Source organism: Mycteria americana, chromosome 3 (genome assembly GCF_035582795.1).
Source record: "Mycteria americana isolate JAX WOST 10 ecotype Jacksonville Zoo and Gardens chromosome 3, USCA_MyAme_1.0, whole genome shotgun sequence".
In the NCBI taxonomy this organism is placed as follows: domain Eukaryota; kingdom Metazoa; phylum Chordata; class Aves; order Ciconiiformes; family Ciconiidae; genus Mycteria; species Mycteria americana.
Genome location: NC_134367.1, coordinates 100,781,079 through 100,799,890, shown reverse-complemented (window position 1 = coordinate 100,799,890; position 18,812 = coordinate 100,781,079). Strand labels below are relative to the sequence as shown.

Genomic DNA, 18,812 nt, shown 5'->3' with positions numbered 1-18,812 from the left:
TTAGTCTGGGTCAGCTAGCATTTGGGAGAGTGCCAGCTAATTACAGCTAATTCCGAGCCACAGCTCAGGAGCTAGTATAGGCCAGAGACTGCTCCCAAAAGTCAGCTGGGGGTTTTTGAGTGTAGGAGAGTTCAACAGTATGGACACAGGTCCTTCCAGTTGCGAATACATTTAGAGCTAAACTTGCTAACATGGCACTGAAAGCCAGACACAGAAATCCTTTTGTGTGTCGGCAATTATGTTGCACAGTCCAAGAGAGCAAAGCAAAGAGAAGAAAGCATATAAGATTACACAAAGAAAGTTTGTCCTATGCTAGGAACTTTCTGTTCATGGAGACAACACAAAGAAAAAACTTCTGCTACCGACAAGGCATACCATATTCTTACATTATAGAGTTGCACTTGTAAAATGGAAACACAGGCTCACAGCTGATAAATAGCCAGAGACAGCATTCACCAGGATGATTATAAATATGTGCTCAGATAGCTCAGGGACTCTGAGGATTGAAATCATGAGATACTCTACATGGCAACGTGGTTATTTAAATACCTCCTCTTCCACCGGGAGTTCAGCCATTATTCAAAGAGAGGAAACATATTCGTTCCTGAGTGGTCCAGACATGGGACATTATGAAAAGCTTTCTGCACAAATGAAGCAAATGTGGTATCCCACAGGGAGAGTGAACAACAGCTTCTGTCGCAGCCTCAAAACCGACTGTACCTGAATGAATGGAGGCTGGAAGGTAGCTGGGTTCATGGACAGCAGCGTTTGTTGAAGTCTGTCACTCCCTCTTGAGGGTTACATACGTGGGTTTAAAACTTTGTACAATTGCAATAGATAGAGCTGACAGCATGAAAACAATTACATTAACATATAAACAGTTGAGGCTATAAAGCTATTAAAATGGACATTCAAGGAAACTTTAGCCATTTCTACAGCTGTTTTGGAAAGTCTCTCTTTGGCAGAACATGCTGGATTGTCATTCTAAATGCCTGTGCTTCCCATGCTGGTTTCCTGAGGAAGGGATTGTGGATGGACTTGTTTATTTATTACATTTTTTTTACCCCTCTTAGCTGTAGCTGTGGATTCCCCAGCCTTGTGAAAGTAGTCATTAGTTGCCTTGTTTGGCCGGGAGAAATCTGTAAAGAAACCAGCTCTTGTCCAGAGGGTTCCTGGAATTTTCTCCCAACCTTGTGTAAGAGCTTAATAAAATCAAATTTAATTTTATGTAAGATTTGTTACAAGGCCATAGGTGTTTTGTGAGAACAAAGAGCAAAAGAACTGAAATTATGTTTACTGTTCTGAAGTAAATTATACCAAATGAAGTTCAGATGGGACTTGCTAAGGTGATCATCCCTGCAACTGGAGCAAGACCACAAGGATCAGATCCTGTCATCTTAAATGAGAAATGAAGGAAATCAGTGTCACCTACATCCACATACCCTCAGGCTATTTTGAAGGCAAGTTCCTTGACTGTGCCAGCCTAAAGCTGAAATAAACTCCCACAAAAACAATGGACAATCGCAGCATTTATGACCTTCTGTCCCTCAAGCGTTGACCTTTTTTTCTCTGGGAAACAGAAAGCAACCTGTTCTTATATGTTTTTAAAACAAACATTCCATTGCAAATGCCTCCCCCTTTGGAGGAAGGCATACAGAACAAACACCTAATGGATTTTAGTCAAGTTAATACACTGTTAGAAGAGGAACAGATGCTACAGCAAAAAGTGCATTATGAAGCCAGCATAACAGTATAAAACATAGTAAAATACTACCTCTTCAGAAGACATTTAGGCACTTGGCACTGAACATGTGAAGTCTAACAAAATACTACCTTACGTAGAGTACAAGTCCTTTTTATAGAAGTTATGACCCTGACAACAGTATCCATCATTTTCTGAACTGAGGTCTGCAGTTCTGTGGTGATTTTCAGCCACATCCATAATGTCGACAGTCGGTGACCCGTACAGAGTGCTGCATGTAGCACAACCACCTGAACGCTATTGTTCTGATCATTGATTATGGAGTTCTCCTGTATTATTACATACTTACTGGGTGAGAGCAACCCAAAGTGCTAGTTCTAGTTTCACCTGGCTGGAAGGACTTACCCATCCTGGACAACCATCCATTCTGGCTAAATTACAACCCCTCCTTATGCTTCAGGATATCACTAGCTATGGAAAAGTTGTGAAGAAGCTTTCTGTTGGCTAGAGAAGCACCTCCTGCTTGCCCACCTTCTCAAGAAACCAGAATGACAAGCTGACATCAGCCTGATGCTGCTTTCTGTGGTATGCTTACACACTGCCTGATACCAGATTCAATTTAAGATCCTGTTCTTCAGCACAGATCAAGGACTGGGCCTTGTACATCTCATGTACTACCTTGCTTGACAGCTTACCATGACCTAGCGTGACAGCTGTGGTCATCGGTAATCACTGCCAAAAGGGAGGATCATAGGAGTGGGTGGAAAGGAAATCAGACATTCCTGGCAGCTGGCCCGCAGCTCTGAAGCTTCCTTTCACCAAACATCAGACTGAAAACAGATCTCCGCTTGCTGAAGAGAAAAGTACAGGCTTCCACTTTTCAATCACTTTTCCTTAGTGCAGCATACAAATGGTTTCCTTTCCCTGAAGAGAAAAGGAGAAAAGAGAAAAGGCAAAGGGAAAAACACATGTGTTCACCTAGTGGAGTGAAAACAAAGGGCCAGAGAAGGCTGTTCCTCCCTGGTTCGTTACTGGCATTTTTGTTAGCAACAGTAGATTAGGCAGGCAGGGAATGATGGCCCTTGGAAAGCAAAACAGAAGTGTTTACCATATAAACAGAGAATTAAAGAGTTACACAACACAGAGAAGTTTTAACTTGGTTTTTGATGAGCACACTACACAGGAAAGGATATATTACAGCAGAATTTAATATGTGCTTTTACTGTTAAATTTTCACAAATTCAGTAATTACCTACAATGCAGTTCCCTTCAAGCTCAGCAGGACTGTTTCTACCTCCAAGGACAATAAACCAATTTTTTTTCTCATAAATAACCCATCCAAAGCAAACAAAATTCTACAGTGTTTAGTCCTATAAACACTTCTCTCAGAAATGTGGAAGAGGTTATGCTTCTTTGGCCAAGATTGCATCTTTTTTAGGGCAGATGGAAGAGAAAGTAAAAAAGAGGAACAACCACTGACAGGGATTGTGAAATAACATGGTCTACAAACCCATTGATTTGGAAACAAATAAGTAAGATTTAGTGGCTATGTCCACAACGGTAAAACCCCAAAATTTGAGAATTTCCCTGGCTTCTGGGCCTGCCGATAATTTCAGAACGGTATTGTGAAATTCTCCAGCTATTCGCTCCAGCTGAGCCTGCTTAATTAGAATTCCTCAGCACTTAGACATATTTCCTTAACAGCAAATGATACAAATAATCACTTCAGGAGACAGCGGAATATGTAACATGGACTCTTTTTTTAAAAAATTATTATTATAAAACTGAAAGGCAAAAGCAATAGTGACAGCTCCCCAACAGATTTTTGTCAAACCAAACGCAATCAAAACCATCCCAAAGTTTCTGAGGTTGTACACACTGGCGGTTTAAAACCCTCTCTCTAACCCCGTCGCCACGACTCTTTCAAGTGAACAAACATGCAAAGACATTTCAAGCACCATGGCAATGTTGACTCGGAGCATTGTTAACTCCTACCAAAAGGCTGTGGGAAGCACAGTAAAACGATAGAAGGTTTCGTTTATTAATCTGTGATGAAAACCAGGCTTCTGTTGATGGAGGGGGCAGGGGGAAGTGTAAAGATAGGCTTGTCTGTTTAATGCTTGGCCCAGATATATTTTTTTTTAAAAAGCAAGCAGCTGAGCACATTGCTTCTGGCTGTGTCTTTCTGTAGGTTGCCGGTTGCCAGCATTCACAAAGCGCAAGTTATGTAATGTGCTCCTATCAGGAATCTGAGTTCAAAAACATTTCATGAAGTCCCATGCTGTTCTTGCCGGAGTAATTGTTTCTGATAATGAAAAGTCTGTATCACCCTGACTCAGCTGTCTCAGCCCTCTCCAATGGCAGCACTTTGTGCTTTCCCTCAATCTCTTCTCCCTCCCTCCCTCCCTCCCTCCATCACAACAATCTCTGCTCATTTCTTAAGGAAACTGTTCCCCCTTCCCTAAACCCCTTCACTGGCTTTTGCCAGAGAAAAAGAAAAATAAAGGAGGACACATGTAATTTTGCCCCTCCTGTGCCTCTAAACCAGGCTGGTTTTCCTTGCTCATCATTTGGAAAATCCTCATTTCTTTGGTAAGTGCAAAAGAAACACTGGATTTATGATCGAAAGTATATTCATCACATTGTAGTATTGACAGAATGGCTTTTCTGACCCAATTTTGAGAGTAAAGACCTAAATTTCAGAGCAATCTGCCTCCCAGAAATGTGCTTACTCCTGATGAAATCATTTGAGGCACTTTTCAGGAAAATTCTGCAACTTTTCACAGAAATAATTATTGGGTGACTTGTTGAGTGAGGAATTTCATTTGCAGTCACTCTGCCACTTCGATATCATTAAAATCAATCACGCAGATAGATAAGAGCATGTAATTATTTAAGGTGTCTAAATTAGAGTGCATAAAGAGGAAATCATGCAGGACAGCTCTCTCTTTCAATCTGTATTCAATGTTTTTATGCCAGTACACGAATGTGTAAATATTACTCAATACATTTCAGCATGTAAATAACAGCAATCTGCTTCCTTGGTAAAATTTGAATAGAAGGCATAAAAGTTAAAAAAATAAAATTGCAATAAGTGTCAGAATTAGTATAAAATGCCCTTATCAAATATCTCATCAAAATACAGGCTTAAACTCTAAACACTATTAAACTGTGCTTCCTTATAATTCTTTTTCCAGTGTAGTTGCAAATATAGTTAACAAACAGCTCATTCTTTAAAGAAGAATGAAATTTGATTCATATGATTGTGTCTAAGTACATATGAAATTTAGGCCAAAGTATCTTTGGGAGGTTTGGTCCATGACAGTCAGTCAAAGGATTCCCATTTCTTTCAGCAGACTTCATCACAGATGCTTGGAGCAAGGATATCTGGGAAAGACGTGTTTAATGTTAAAGTAACGACTTACAAGGTACTGGAAAAGTGTACTGATAGAAACCTTCAAAGCACAATTAGATAGACTGACAGATAAAATATCTGTATGTAAATCTCAATGTATTTCATCATGTGTGTTGAAATAAAGGAGATGAAAGTTGAACAATATAAAAGTTATTTCTAAAACAGCAAGAGAAAGTTTTATTATTCTTTCAGACACAGCTAAATTTTAAATAACTTCAATCACTTTATTTTAGCAACTCCAAACAGTAGTTAATTCTTGCAGTGAAGCTAACAGAGATTAATTTCTACCTTTCTGAGGCACAGAAACGTTGACCATCTTCCCAAATCACTGAAAGAATCAGAAACAGGACTCAAGTGCTGCAGGTTCAAGTTCCTAGTTATAAGAAATTCCTGAAAAATGAACAAAACACAACAAGAACTGCCTACAGTCACTCAGACCTCAAATCCTACAACCACTTCAAAACCTCGTGAGTCCTACTTCCATGAGTTCCCGGTGAAATCCAGGCAATACTGCTTAACTGACTGTAGGACATAAGGCCATACAAGACCTGCTTCAGTTTTTGTAACTACAGAATAGGGTTAATGGTACCAACCTCTTCTTTTTAAAATTCTTTGAATTTTTCAGATCAAAACAGCACGGAGATATACTGATGTTGGACTTATGCCTACAGAAATCAAACATGGTTCACAGATTCAAACATGGTTCATAGACTATGTCATCCCAAGCTAGAGCTCTGAGAAAAATGAATAGAAAACATGGCAAGTGTCAGCTTGCTGCTTCATGCGTTGTGAATGAAAAATGTAAAAGCAGCAGCTGCATAAGCAAAGAATAGAAATTCTGATTTGTATGGCTTACAGTCATTGAATATCACAACATAAGCAAAATAAAATATTTATTGCTATAAGGGTTTATATAATTTGGTTTCTTTTCTCTCTCCAGCGTATTAAACTTCGAAATCTTAATGACTCATTTATGTTGCACATGCTTTGTAAAATAATGCCAATTGCTTATGAATCTACACAAAACAGCAATTTACTAAAGATTTTGTTGGCTTTGCAAGGCAAACGAAAACACAAACACAGTTAATACATATGCTGGAAAGCACCAACAAATTCTTCAAGTCCTAAATACCAGTTCTGGAGTATGTTTTGAACAAATTGTTGATTAGCTGCAAGAGTTATAATGCCATGTTAGCTAATACTTGAAAACTTGCCTAGTATGCTTGAATTAGCCTGAATTTAAACAAGGCATATAATAATGTACCTGGGCCTAGTGGTGTTGACACTGTCACCAAACAGAAGCCACTTCAGTATTGATCTGGAGTGAGAAGAGAATGTGACCACCTGTGCTTTTAATACATTGCTATGGAAAACAGAAATTAACCAACTTAGATGCTGACATGAGTAAGAAAGCAAGTTATGACCATATAAACCAGAGTGAAAACCCAGTCCTGAAATGAACCCTTTGCAATAAACCACCTTCTGACTGGTACCATTGACTTCAGCAGCAGTCATAAAGGTTTAGGAACATGCACACTTTTCAAAATCATTACTGAAAGAAGAGAATTTATTTTAGTATCTAATCTTCAAAACATGATTACAACACTTTCATAAGGTTGAACCTCAATTTCAGAAAACACAGACTACTTGCCTTACAGCCAAAATGCATGATGGATTTAGGAAAGCTGGGTGACTGGTGGAAAGCACTGTGAAAATAGCTATTTTCACCAGTTTGCTCCTCAGTTTCTCAGCATCATCATGTTAAGGCTCACTACAAGGATTTTCATCAGAACAGAGCGCAGCAAACTCTCATCCCCTGGTAAAGTTTCAGTCCTGCTTTCTGAAACAGAAGATGTTCACTAGAATGCCCTCTTCTAAACTGCAGCTTCTGCACACTCAGAAAGTAGCAATACAGAACTACCACAAGTTTTGTGATCCGTTTTACATTCCAGGTTAATCACTTTAATTTTGTGCAACCAGTCAATGAATTATGATGTACTGTTGTGTTTGTACTTAGGTTGAATAGAGAAGGCTCCTTTTTCATTTAGGACCATACTTTCATTAAATCCCTCTACATTTCTCAGAAATATGTGCCAAAAAGTATTTCAGTGGTGTATGCCAGTTCCTTCCTCTTTGAATCTCACTCCATTTTAGAGTGTGAGAAGGTACTTGAAGTAGTAGCGTTTACATTTGTTTGAATGCTATGGCTGTCTTTGTTGGCAAGATTCATCCCGTCTGCTTTTACCTGTGTAAAAGTTGAGTACCTCCTCTAAACCCCATCTAGGATTCCTGCACACTATTCAACAGAGAAAATTAGGGACTACCAGACAGCAATCATCTCATCCTAATTTTAGGTGGTTTACATAGTTCAGATGAATCACCCTCTGGACACAGGCCTTCTTCTATTAATGGTAAAAAAAAGGGGGGGGGGGGGGGGAGTAAATTACTCATGTGCCTCTAAAGCCAAATTTAGACCATTAAGTGTAGGTGAAATGCATTTTACCTTTACTGATTGGCATCCACTTTGGATCGGGCTATCTTAGACTTACACCATGGACTTTCCTAGGCTACAGTGAGAAAACCCACAATAAATCTCCACCCATTAGTGAGAAACAACTTATGGATGCCAGTGACTTCTATTAAAAACAACTATACCAGTCCCTACGGCATAGTGATTCATGAAATTACATTGTTTATAGCATCTCAAATAAAGGAAAAACTGTAGTCTCCAAAATAAACACTGAAGAAGTGCAATATTAGAGAAGTTTGTAAGATTCCAAGTAGTTAATAATAAACAGGACAAAACCAACATGTCCATATGCTGGCAGAAAAATGCCTCATGAATCATGCACCTACTGTGATCAAATATTTGTTGGATTGGTTCGTTGGGGTTTTTTGATGTGTCATACTGCGTTCATAGGATGACATCTGAGAAGAGAAGATGAGCAATGAAAGAATAAATGTTTTGGATTATAGTAATAGCCATTTTTTTAACCTTTGGCTGGATCTGCTCCAAGACCTTCCAGTAGTACTCCTGCCTTGTGGTAGTCCCATCACAGAGACATCTGAAAAAATAAGAGAATGATCTTGAGGTGGAATAATTATGCATCCCAATGAACTGGCAATTTAACCTAATCATGTAGGAGCTGACAAACACATAGTAATCTCAACAGGTGACAGAGAATTTTATGGCTAGTATCAGCCTCACTAATTGTCTTCGTAGATAATCTAATGATCTTGTGATCAGCACAGGAAAGGCACAAGCATTGTCAGATGAAAGACTTGAGACAACTATCTGACTGTTGGCTAAAATCTCCCCCTCCTCCTCCGCCCCGTAATATTCAAAGTATTTTAACTCTCTGTAATGAGGGTATGTAATCTCAAAAAGATCTGACAGAAATGAAACAGCTATCTCAGATGCTGGACACACCAGATCTCCCAAATACTTTTTTCCCCTCCATTCCATGCTACTATTGGCAGCAAAATGCTACAGCAGACACATAACTTTTTTAATTTTAAAAAATTATATTAAAATATCGTATTATTTTATATTATCTAATATAGTATATATTTGAAATACTTAATGAAAATAATAAAACGTAAAGATAACTTTTAACACAACGATGCTGCAAATATTGTCACAACTTGCTCTGAAAAGGTTGGAAATGCTGTAATAAAATCAGCAGTAGCCAAAGAACTTTTTTGCTTCACACCATGTCTGAAGCAGAAATGGTGGTAATAACAATGGGAATTTTGGGAAGAAAAGGCTATTGCAGACATGGCCTGAGAAGGCTGTGCACACCCAACACCAGGGAAGGATCTTACTCTCAGGGCTCTTGCTGGCCATTCGTCACTGTATTCCTCTTCGAATACAGCATTCACTGCCTGTAAAGCCAGTGAACAGGCACTGTATTGCAGGTAAATGGAGAGGGCAACACAAATCTCAATTAGAATACATTTTGAGTGGGAATTATTTTATCTTCAAGACGGAGAAAAGAAACAGTTGCTCCAGAGGCTGAGAAAATCACGAATGCTGCAGGAGGAGCTCCAGTTAAGACAAAGAAAAGGCTATGAACTCCCTGTTGGTGGTGTGGACTCACTGTGCCTTCCAGGACGCATCTACACTGAGGCACTGACTTCTGACAGCCACAAGATAGGTACATTGAACAGCATGATTTGAATCTCGTTCCTATGTATTTTGGCTAAACCCTTGCTGAAAGCACGGAGGAGAAAGAGAGCCAAATTAGTTCTGTGTACAGTACAATAGTTCTTCCTAAAGGATGTGGGAGAAGTGGAAACTTACGCTTTCCGCAGATACTACTGAACAAAAGAGAGGCATGGCCACTAGAAGACTACACAAACAGTTGAATCCATCTGGAAGAAGATATCCTAGCGTATGTCCACAATCAGATGAAAAAACTCAAGGAATGAAGAACAAAGGACACCTAGGAGTGATTGCAGAAAGCCAATTATACAACAGCTTGCAACACAGCTGCAAAGATCAATACAACTTTGTGTTGCACGCACATATGCATCTTGAGATAGTACAGACTGGACATTTTAATGGTCCAATTTTATACAGTTCCCATATGATCCTACATGGAATACTACAGTCAGTTGAGCATCAGATTACCAGAACCATATGATGAAAACTAGGGAAGTTTCTGAGCTGAGCAATGCTTTGTAACAGATTATTATTTAATTTTCTGTATAAACACATTTATAGAACATCTAAGAGCTCTCAGACAAAGGACTGTAAACAGCAGTCTGGTGGTATTTTCAATGTAAGCACCAAGAATGGAGGGAACAAATTATAACTATAGACACAGAAAAGTAATGCACCTATTGAGAAAAAAAAAATTCTTGAACAAAAAGTATCAGGCTTTGGAATTAATGTCTTAAAAAATACGAGGGAATCTTGATTGCATGAAAACCCATTGGCAGAACAGAAGACCAACTTTAATAAGTCATTTCAAAAATATACTTTTCAGATCCTACCTTACTAGAATTTTCTAACTATTGATTGGCATGAGGTGAAACCTAAAGAAATTAAGGGCACTCACAAACACATGAAAGAGAGTCATGAGGACCGTGTCTATATTTTTCTGTATGGACTCCTTTGAGGCTCTGCTTGCCAGAAGAGTGCAGAGACACCTGAACTCCTGGCAGGAGGTGCAGGGCTAGCCTAAGGACTCCACAACAAAGCTGCATTAACCAGATATTCTGCAGTTTCTTCAGGCAAATAAGGAACTTCCCAGCTTTGGCATTTATTTTTTTTACAGTTTGAATTCTGATTTTTCATTGTTTTCCACCCTGAGAGTAAGAATTTCTCCAAGATCTATTTCTTTCCCTGTCCTAGGTGGATGCAGCCTTAAGAAACACAGCAAGTCCCACAGAGACGTCAGAAGCAGCGGGTGGAAATCAGTCACGCAGCCTCTGCCTTCAGCACATCAGCTGACTAACTGTACCTGAAGAACCGACTTATCCGGTGCAGAGATTTATAGACTCTGTGTTAGAGTTTAACTGTTGGCACAGCACAGTTGTGTTATCCACTTCATCTTCTGTAAAGACATGTTTCTGCAAAGGCAAAGAGATGCATTTACCTCTCATCCGTCTGCAGAGCTCTACTCTTTGCAGCAATTACTGCTTGCCTGCAGACTTCTCTAATCACTGAGCAGAGAGAAAAGAATTCTTCTAATTGCTGAGTGGTTTTAGTTTCCCAAAATAGTTGACCTTCTTCCTTTTTGAAGAAAAAACTTTCCCCTGCCTCTCTGCCTGCCTCCCCACCCCCTTCCTGCTGGCAGACATGAGAAGAGAGCTGTGTTTGTTTTCATGGTAAATGGGAGGCCGGGGCAGCAACGAGGCTGATCTCACAGTTTCCAGCTGTAACATTTGATTTCTTTACAACTGCACATATGCACAACTCAGAAACTAAACTAGTCCAGTAAGAGCAATGCACGTAAAAATCCCACAGCACAAAAAAAAAGCTTTGAGTGGCAACAGCACGGTTCTTGACATGAAAGCAAATAGTCCAGCTAAGAGACGAGGGCTATTTGGGCCTAAACTGCTGAACACTGCAGCTGAGCCCCTACATCCACGTATAGGGACATGTCAGAATTTCAAGTGTTGAAGGTCCAGGATTTTATAGTGAAACTAGACAAAGCTAGGCGTTTTTAGGGCATATCAAACTGTCCTCACAGGACTCAGGAAAATAACTTCAAGGTCCGCTTAGAAAGGAGAGAAAAAACAAACTATCACTAAAAACTTTCCTTATCTCCCACTAACAGACACAACCGTGTATCAGTCACTGTGACAATGCTGGTTTGCTGCTTTGAAGTTCACGTCATTTTAACATCCAGAATTCTTGTCTTCAGCTTTATATTAACATTACTGATATTAAGTGTTTACACTTACACTTTCAGACATTAGAGGGTTTTTTCTACTTAGTTTTTCTTTCTTTTTTTAATTGGACAATGAGAAGAATGACAGAAATATATTTCAACAGGAATTCAAACTAGATAGACAGGATTTTCAAAAGTGAAAAGTTAATTTTTTAAAGTAACATTTTTAAGAACCCTAAAAAATATCTCATCTTCTGCTGGAGAAACTCAAAATTCTCCAAACAGAAGAGCTGAAGCTTGAGGAGGAAATGGGTTAAATATATATCATTATTAGAATGTTTTTGACAGGATTGTCCAAAATGTTCAGATAATGGACATCCAGAGGTAAAAAGCTGATGCAATACTCCCAGCCCTGGCATTAACTTCATTATCTTTGCAGTCTTTATTAACTATATGTTCAAGGCAGGAGGATTAATTTATTTATTTTTATTTTATTTTAATGGAAATGCTTCCCTCATATACAGACTTCCAAACTGATTCACCAAGTAGCGCACACTTCTGGAAGACTGTGAAATCCTTTCGTTTGCTCTCAGCCCAGTGGCTGGGAGCCCAGCTATCCTAGGGCCCCAAAAAGCTGAGCTCAAGCCTGCAGACTTGCCAACGCAGACCTGGAAGCCCAGAGACCTCCTGCCTCCAAGCGAAGCTCCCGGGTCCTTAACTGTGGCAGCTCCTAAGCAGACTGGTGCAAGGCAGGCTGTGTTGTATACAATTAAAAGGGTTTCCTTAAAAAGAGGCACATTTCCTCAGCAAGCCTTTTTTGCCTCTATTGGCAGATTGTTTCATCCTGTTCAGCTTTCTAACAGAAGATGTTTTGTGGGAAAAGGCTCTGGACAGCTCTAGCTGTCCATGTATTCTTACCTTAAAAACAACTTTTTGTTTTTATTTCGAGATCAGTGACACGGAAAAGATCGCTTGTGAACAGCATTGTAACTAGTGTGGTGAGCCCTACAGTTCCTCTGCAAGTTATCAGGCAAACCTGAGTTTTGTTCATATTTCCTAGAGACCTCCTGGACAGAGTTAGTGTGTGGTCCAAAACCTACTGATGAGAAGGTTCAGATGGCAGATATTAAGAGCTAGACCACTGCTGCGGACCTGGTGACCTGGGTATTTCCAGCCCTGGCATTAACTTCTCTGGAGCCTGTATTCACCAAGCACTTCAAGTCAGTGGGAGCTATTTCCACCCTTCCCTGGCATAGATGCTTGCAAATGAAATGACGATAGGAAGCACTCGCATTCCTTTCAAATCTCAGAAACCTTATTTCAATTTGAGTTTTGGAAAAGACTTGGGAAGTACTAATTACTCCAGCTGGTTCATTCCAGGACAAGCACAGAGAGAAGAAAAACAAGGCTCTTTGCCTCTTGTTCCAAAGGGCAAAGCAGACCCAAAGCAGAAGCGAAGAGAAGCACAGGTACACGGTAAACCGGCCTTGGATGTGCCTTAGCAAGAGGTTACAGTGCACTTCTCACTCCCTCCTAACCAGCCCCATTCTGACACCATAAAATAAAGCAGCACGGCATGACTCTGAATTAGGCCAGTTGGAGGTAGCTCCTCCATAACTGCACACTAGTTGGGAACTGATGTTACACAGCCACGTTCGCTCTGATGCTGTGCCCTCTTTAGGGCAAACTGTAGGAGACCATTGCCAAAGGTGCCACTCCTCCACTCCTTGCCAGCAGCAATTGCTTTTGGGCAACATAGCTCTCAACAAATTCTTTGCACTTCCAGAGGAGCAACGTGGAGACAATCTAGGACAAACATTGTGCCTCAAATGTTGACCAAACACATTATTAATTTCTACAGTTAGTTCAGAGACCCCTCAGAACTGGCATGCCTGGGAGCAGGACAACCGAAGGACTTCTGCCCACAGAGCTGTGCCAGCCTCACGTACGTTACCAGAGTCGTTCCAGTTGTGCTCAGGTTAATAACAAGGAACTTGCTATTTTTTTCACAGTACAACAGCGAGCTGGACAGATTGCAGCTAACAGACAATGCTTATGTTGATCACATAAAGCTGACCATTAAAGAGTGCTATGACTTAATATGTGTGTTTGCTCTGTAGAAAATGCTTCTCCTGCACAATATTCGTATCAAATGACTTCTACACTAAGTTCCTACTTGTGGATTTTCTAGCATGATTCAGTAAATTATTTACTCAGCCCCAAAACACTGCTATCCTTCTAAGTATGCATTTGGCTATCTCTTTGGATTTTTACAGTTTATAATTTTTAATTAAAATTAATTGAACTGCAGAGTTCAATATGCTGTAGTTATTTTGCAGAGTGTTATTCCATATATGGGATTTCAAGAAGATGATAAAAAGGAAAATAATTTTATTTTGCTCACACTCCATCTATCCCAGTTTGGTCATATCTGAGAGTACTAAGCATTTCTAATGTAAGAGGTTTCATAGCTAACCTTTTCCTTATCCTTATCCCTCTTTTGGCCCCAGTCCCCTACCCAAAACACAATCCCCCACCCTGACAGAAAGTGCCCTTATGAATACAAATGCCTGTGGACAACTTTTTATTTGGCAGCTGTATAACATTATGGACTTATTATCCGTGAAAGAGTTCTACTTTCCTCAAACTGGAATTAAAGTGCATTAGGAAACCAAGAAAAATGTTGTTATTGCACATCACACTGGGTCAGACAGCTTTAGAAAATCCCCAGAAGTAAAGGAGAAAACCATTCGCTTTTTTCCTGGACCATCAGTATCATCTGACCGACTGCTAATTGTACTGCTGAGGTTTTAAAGACCTCTATTCAGGTAAGTGCTGGCCAAAAAAACCTGCTCTCATTCATCAAAGCACAAGTACTTTCAAGAGTAGCCTAGTAACACAGAAAAGACTTGAAAATCCTCAAAGTCCAGCCACCTATGGAGCGATCATGTGAAAAAATGTCAAAGAATCACTTTTGTAAATGCTTAAGACAACTGCTACTGAGTGGTAAATACAAAATACTGTTTAATTGCAATTTTCAAAAATTCTTCCTGCTTTCAGTCATTATATGTCTGTCCCTCTGATGGAAATGGGAATTCTTTCAGTTTTCAAGCCTGTGCTCTCCTTTCATTGCAATGAGGACCTAATTCAGAGCTTTAAACTGTGTTCTGCAATGCATAATTAATCTGGCTTCATAGAGACCTGGACAAAAGACCCCATTCAATCTTCAGCTCCTTCCCCCTGAGATATTGTTATTTCTAAAAACTCCTGCCAGCTGGGCTGGAGGGAAATCTCAGCACTGTGGGAGAATGAACAAACTACAGGCCTCCGAGGGATTTGAAGTAACTATCTGACTAAATTGGATTAGAAAGTAAGGAAGGGGAGGGGAAAGAGAGCTTATTCTGAAGTCTACAAAAGCTCATAAAAAATTCTTAGAAGATTTTCATATGGTGAAGGGGAGAGAAATATGCAAGTTTTTATAACAAAACGGAGAAAGAATTTTAAAATACACGTGAGCCAATACACTTGGGGATGTTTGAAGGGATTACTGCTGGTATTATTTCAGGAAAACTGTTGTGTCTGCCTTAGAGCTTTGAAACGGCGTTCCTCTGCGAAATCTAGGCTGCCCCGCAAACCAAAATAGTCATACTTTCCTTCCAGGTATTTGATACGTCTCCTGTTTGAACCTATAATGTAGCCTAACCATAAGTTGCTTTAAATTTCCTCCTAAGCACGTAGCGATTAAAAGCCTTTGGCCAGAAGGATTTCAAAGGGCTACGGAAAAACAAATTCAGTCTTGTTAAGAGAGCCAGCACCCTTCTTTCATTCCCTGCAAGCTCATTCTCCAAAGTGTGTCGATGACGCTGCCCAGATCACCTGGCCCCCTCTCACGCGTTTCACAATATTTTTAGCAGGCACACGCATACTCAGGAATATCGCCCCATTTACCACCAGATTTTTTGGAAGACGAGGTGGAGAAAGCTCACGGCCCCATTGGGAAAGTGGGTGGCTGGGGGAAAAGGGGCTTTGGGCTCTCTGCCTCTTCTACCCCAGTCTGCCGTCCCCCGCTGACGCGGAGCTGCCACTCACAGGCTCCCCGCTCCTGCAGCCCTGCAGCACTGATGCTGTCGTTGAATGAGGTTATGTGGGTGCAGCCCAGGACAAAACCTGGCTCCCTAGCTTCAGAAATATTTTCAGAAGCCATATCTTTTAGCCACTCTAACCAACACTCCCCATATTTCGACGGGCAGCCCTTACGACAGCAATGACAAGGACAGACTAGTTTGTAGGTTTTTACATTTTACAGAAAGAAATTATATAAACGCCTTGAGAAAGGCCAGCACCCTCACTTGAAATCCTTCTGCTGGCACCATCAGAAATTTAAAAAGCAAAAGTCATAATAAGATCCTGATAATGGGACCAGCTTCCTCTCCTTCCCGCTGCCCGTGCCTGCCCATTGTGGATGTAAGGCTGCGTGGGAGGCTGAGCCACCCGGGCTGCTGCTCTTGGGACACACTGCCAGGGCAAAGAGTTAAAAGCACCCACGCAATAGACTAACTTCTCCACGGTCAAAAGGAATGAAAACATTCCCTAAAAGTTGATCTCCTTAGGACTCGCATGTTGTTACAGAGTGAAAACCAGGGTAGTTTTCAGAGGTCTGGCACACACTGAAGAGACCAGCATGCACGATGAAAAATGCACCCTACTGGACAATGCATCTGTGTAAAGATGGGTGCACAAAAATTACAAGCCATCAGAGCAATTCTAATCAAAGATCCCATTTGTGTTCTTTCATTATCATCATTTGCCATTTCTAGACCTATTATCACAGAATAATTTTCTATAATCTCCCTTTGCCCTGGGGAGGAAGTGCATGGAGGAGAGGGAGTAAGGGGGGAGGGTTAAAAAAAAAAAAGGGGGGAGAAAAGAAGATTCAGCAAAATCTTTCAAACCAGTGGAGGTTTTTTAGGAGTGTCAATTCATAACGAAACACTTGTGTGTAACTTAACAACAGCAACAACGACAAAAGTACTGGTAGCTCGTATTCCAGACAAACAAATAAATGTTTAAAACATTAACTTGTTATACAAAATCCATACAGCCTATTGCCAGTTCCTTTAATTCCTGGGGTGCAGGAAAAGAAAGCCAACACCACCACACTTTCTTTCCCAACCAACATAATGAGACACTTGTGATGAGTGGTACACACAATCCAGTCGTTGGATGTTGTCAAATCCATGTTGAGGCATCACATCACAAATCCTTACTTACAACAGTAATCTAACAACTCTCAATAACCCTGTGGCATTTGTCAAAAGGGACAACTAAAGGTTTCATATCTGTGAAAGAGAAAACCTGGTGGAGGAAAAAAATCAGTGTCATGACATTCAGTTAAACGTATCCTGAGTAATGCTAACGCATAAGTAAAAGAATTACCTAAATTAGCACTGACTTTTCTCAATGGAAGGAAAAATCTCTACCATTGCTCAGTGGATCTAACGGTGCAGTAATAGAATCAGGCATGTCCTCTTTATTGACAACACCTATTTCAAGGCATCCTACCCAAAACTGGCAGTGGAGACTGCAAGGAGCGAAGGACAGACAGTCCAACCCAAGGCAGCAAAAATCAGTGTTAAACCCCATCCCCACACTCTGGACTCTGCATTGCACTGCTGTAAGCACGAGACTGCACAGAGGATCTTCTGGCAGATGACACTTTCCCCACAGGCTGCTTAGACACTGTACTCCGCCATGGCCAGGATCTTTCCTAGCAATGCACAAGCAACCCTCCTCATTCCCACCCTGGCCCATCTCCTCCAGCCCATCCATAGTGCTGGCACTGCATGGGAAGCCTCATCCTGGCTGTTGCAGGAGCCCTGCAGTGCACCCGGGACAGGAGCTGAGCCAGAGCAACTATTACGGGTGTGCAGGCAAAACCCATATCTGCTGCTTCAGGGAAGACAAAATAACTCATTCTCCCTGCAGGGATGACAGGAGCCCAGCAGCGGCATCGGGCAGGTGATGGAGGGAAGAAGAGGGGAGCCTGGCAAGGCTGCAGGTCAGGTTTCTGCTGAGGGGCTGAGGCTCACTCCTGCTGCAAGGAAGGGAAAAGGGTGGGTCTGGAAAGGAAAGCAGCAGAGACTGGGGTTTGCTGTTCCTACTGCTGTGTGAGGCGTGGAGAGAGCATGGAGCAGAGCTGTCTGCCTCTCGAGGAAGAGGTCCTTGCCCCCAGCTGTGCCGATGCACAGGGAGGGAGTGGGGCACGGATCAAGCCTTTCATTCATACATCTCCAAGAGTATTTCTCCCTTAGAGAAGAAAACCAAGACATGACAAGAAGCAGGATTTGTCCTGTATTACAGAAAGGGTCAAAGAGGAACCTGAAAGTTTTGGACACAACTTCTCCATCCACATGCACTTGTGTAAAACTGGGAGGCTAAACAGACACCCTGTTGCTTGCCCTGCACCCAGTCCTACCTGCTGCTCAGCCCAGCCCCAGCCCCACCACTCACCCTGCCAGCTGACCCGCTCTGCGTTTGCTCCCTAACTTGCTCCACTTACACACACGCACACACACATTCATCTGCGCGTACACAGTCAGCCCAACAGCTGAAGCAGATCAGCCAAATAACCACAACAGCAATCTGAATCACTTTGAATGAGTGAAACGCCCCAGCCCAGCCCCACAGGGCCAGTGGTGCTGCGGGCACAGCGGCCGCCCCTGCCACCCCCAGCCACAGTTGGCTATCCCAAGGGCTCTCGTCTAGCCTTGTCTTCCCCCGCAGCCCTGACATTTTAAAATTTCATCCTCATAAACATGAAGGGAAATTTTAACACTGTTTTGTTAACTCTGCATTGGCTGCCAGATTGAGAGTCCACAAAGATATCTTAAAAAGGGATGAGTGAATATCAAAAGGGGAAACAGGGCTCTTCAGCAACAACTTTGTCTGCTATGGGGCAATTCAGCTCCACTCCTCAAAATCTATGGTCTGCCTCATCTCCTAGAAATAGGTCATTAACTTCCTTTTTCTTACTGCTTACTCCATGTTTTAAAAGTATACTCAAATAACTCTGAGGCGATTTAGTTCCTTGTTTTTCCCCATCTTCCTCAAAACCTTGGGCTTCAGTTGACAGTAATCCCCAGGAAAAAAAGAAGAGTACAACTCAAAAGGGCCCGAGATCAAGGAAAAACTGAGGAATAAAATAAAGGCCAAATTTTCCTCTTACTTACTCTGATTATCACCTTGGATTTATACAGAAAAATTTTGAGAAATTGGACCATTGTATTCTCAAAAGGAGGCAGCAGTCTGTCCTCGATAGGTCTACCACACAGATCTAAACAGCCAAAGAGATTTC

The 18,812-nt window shown here is 41.2% G+C and overlaps 1 long non-coding RNA gene across 2 annotated transcripts in view; it reads right to left on the bottom strand.

Moving 5' to 3' along the window:
• Positions 1-1,785: 1,785 nt before the first annotated feature.
• The window catches only part of LOC142407794 (uncharacterized), a 29,135-nt gene continuing 12,108 nt past the window's right edge, over positions 1,786-18,812 (bottom strand). Inside the window, exons 2-5 of one of the 2 annotated variants that reach the window (XR_012775052.1) lie at positions 9,421-9,536; positions 8,113-8,182; positions 5,406-5,507; positions 1,786-2,626 (exon numbers count right to left, since the gene is read on the bottom strand). This is a non-coding gene — a long non-coding RNA (uncharacterized LOC142407794). Of the gene's footprint in view, positions 2,627-5,405; positions 5,508-5,720; positions 5,852-8,112; positions 8,183-9,420; positions 9,537-18,812 lie in introns of those variants that run through there. The other variant, XR_012775053.1, reaches the window with a different exon arrangement.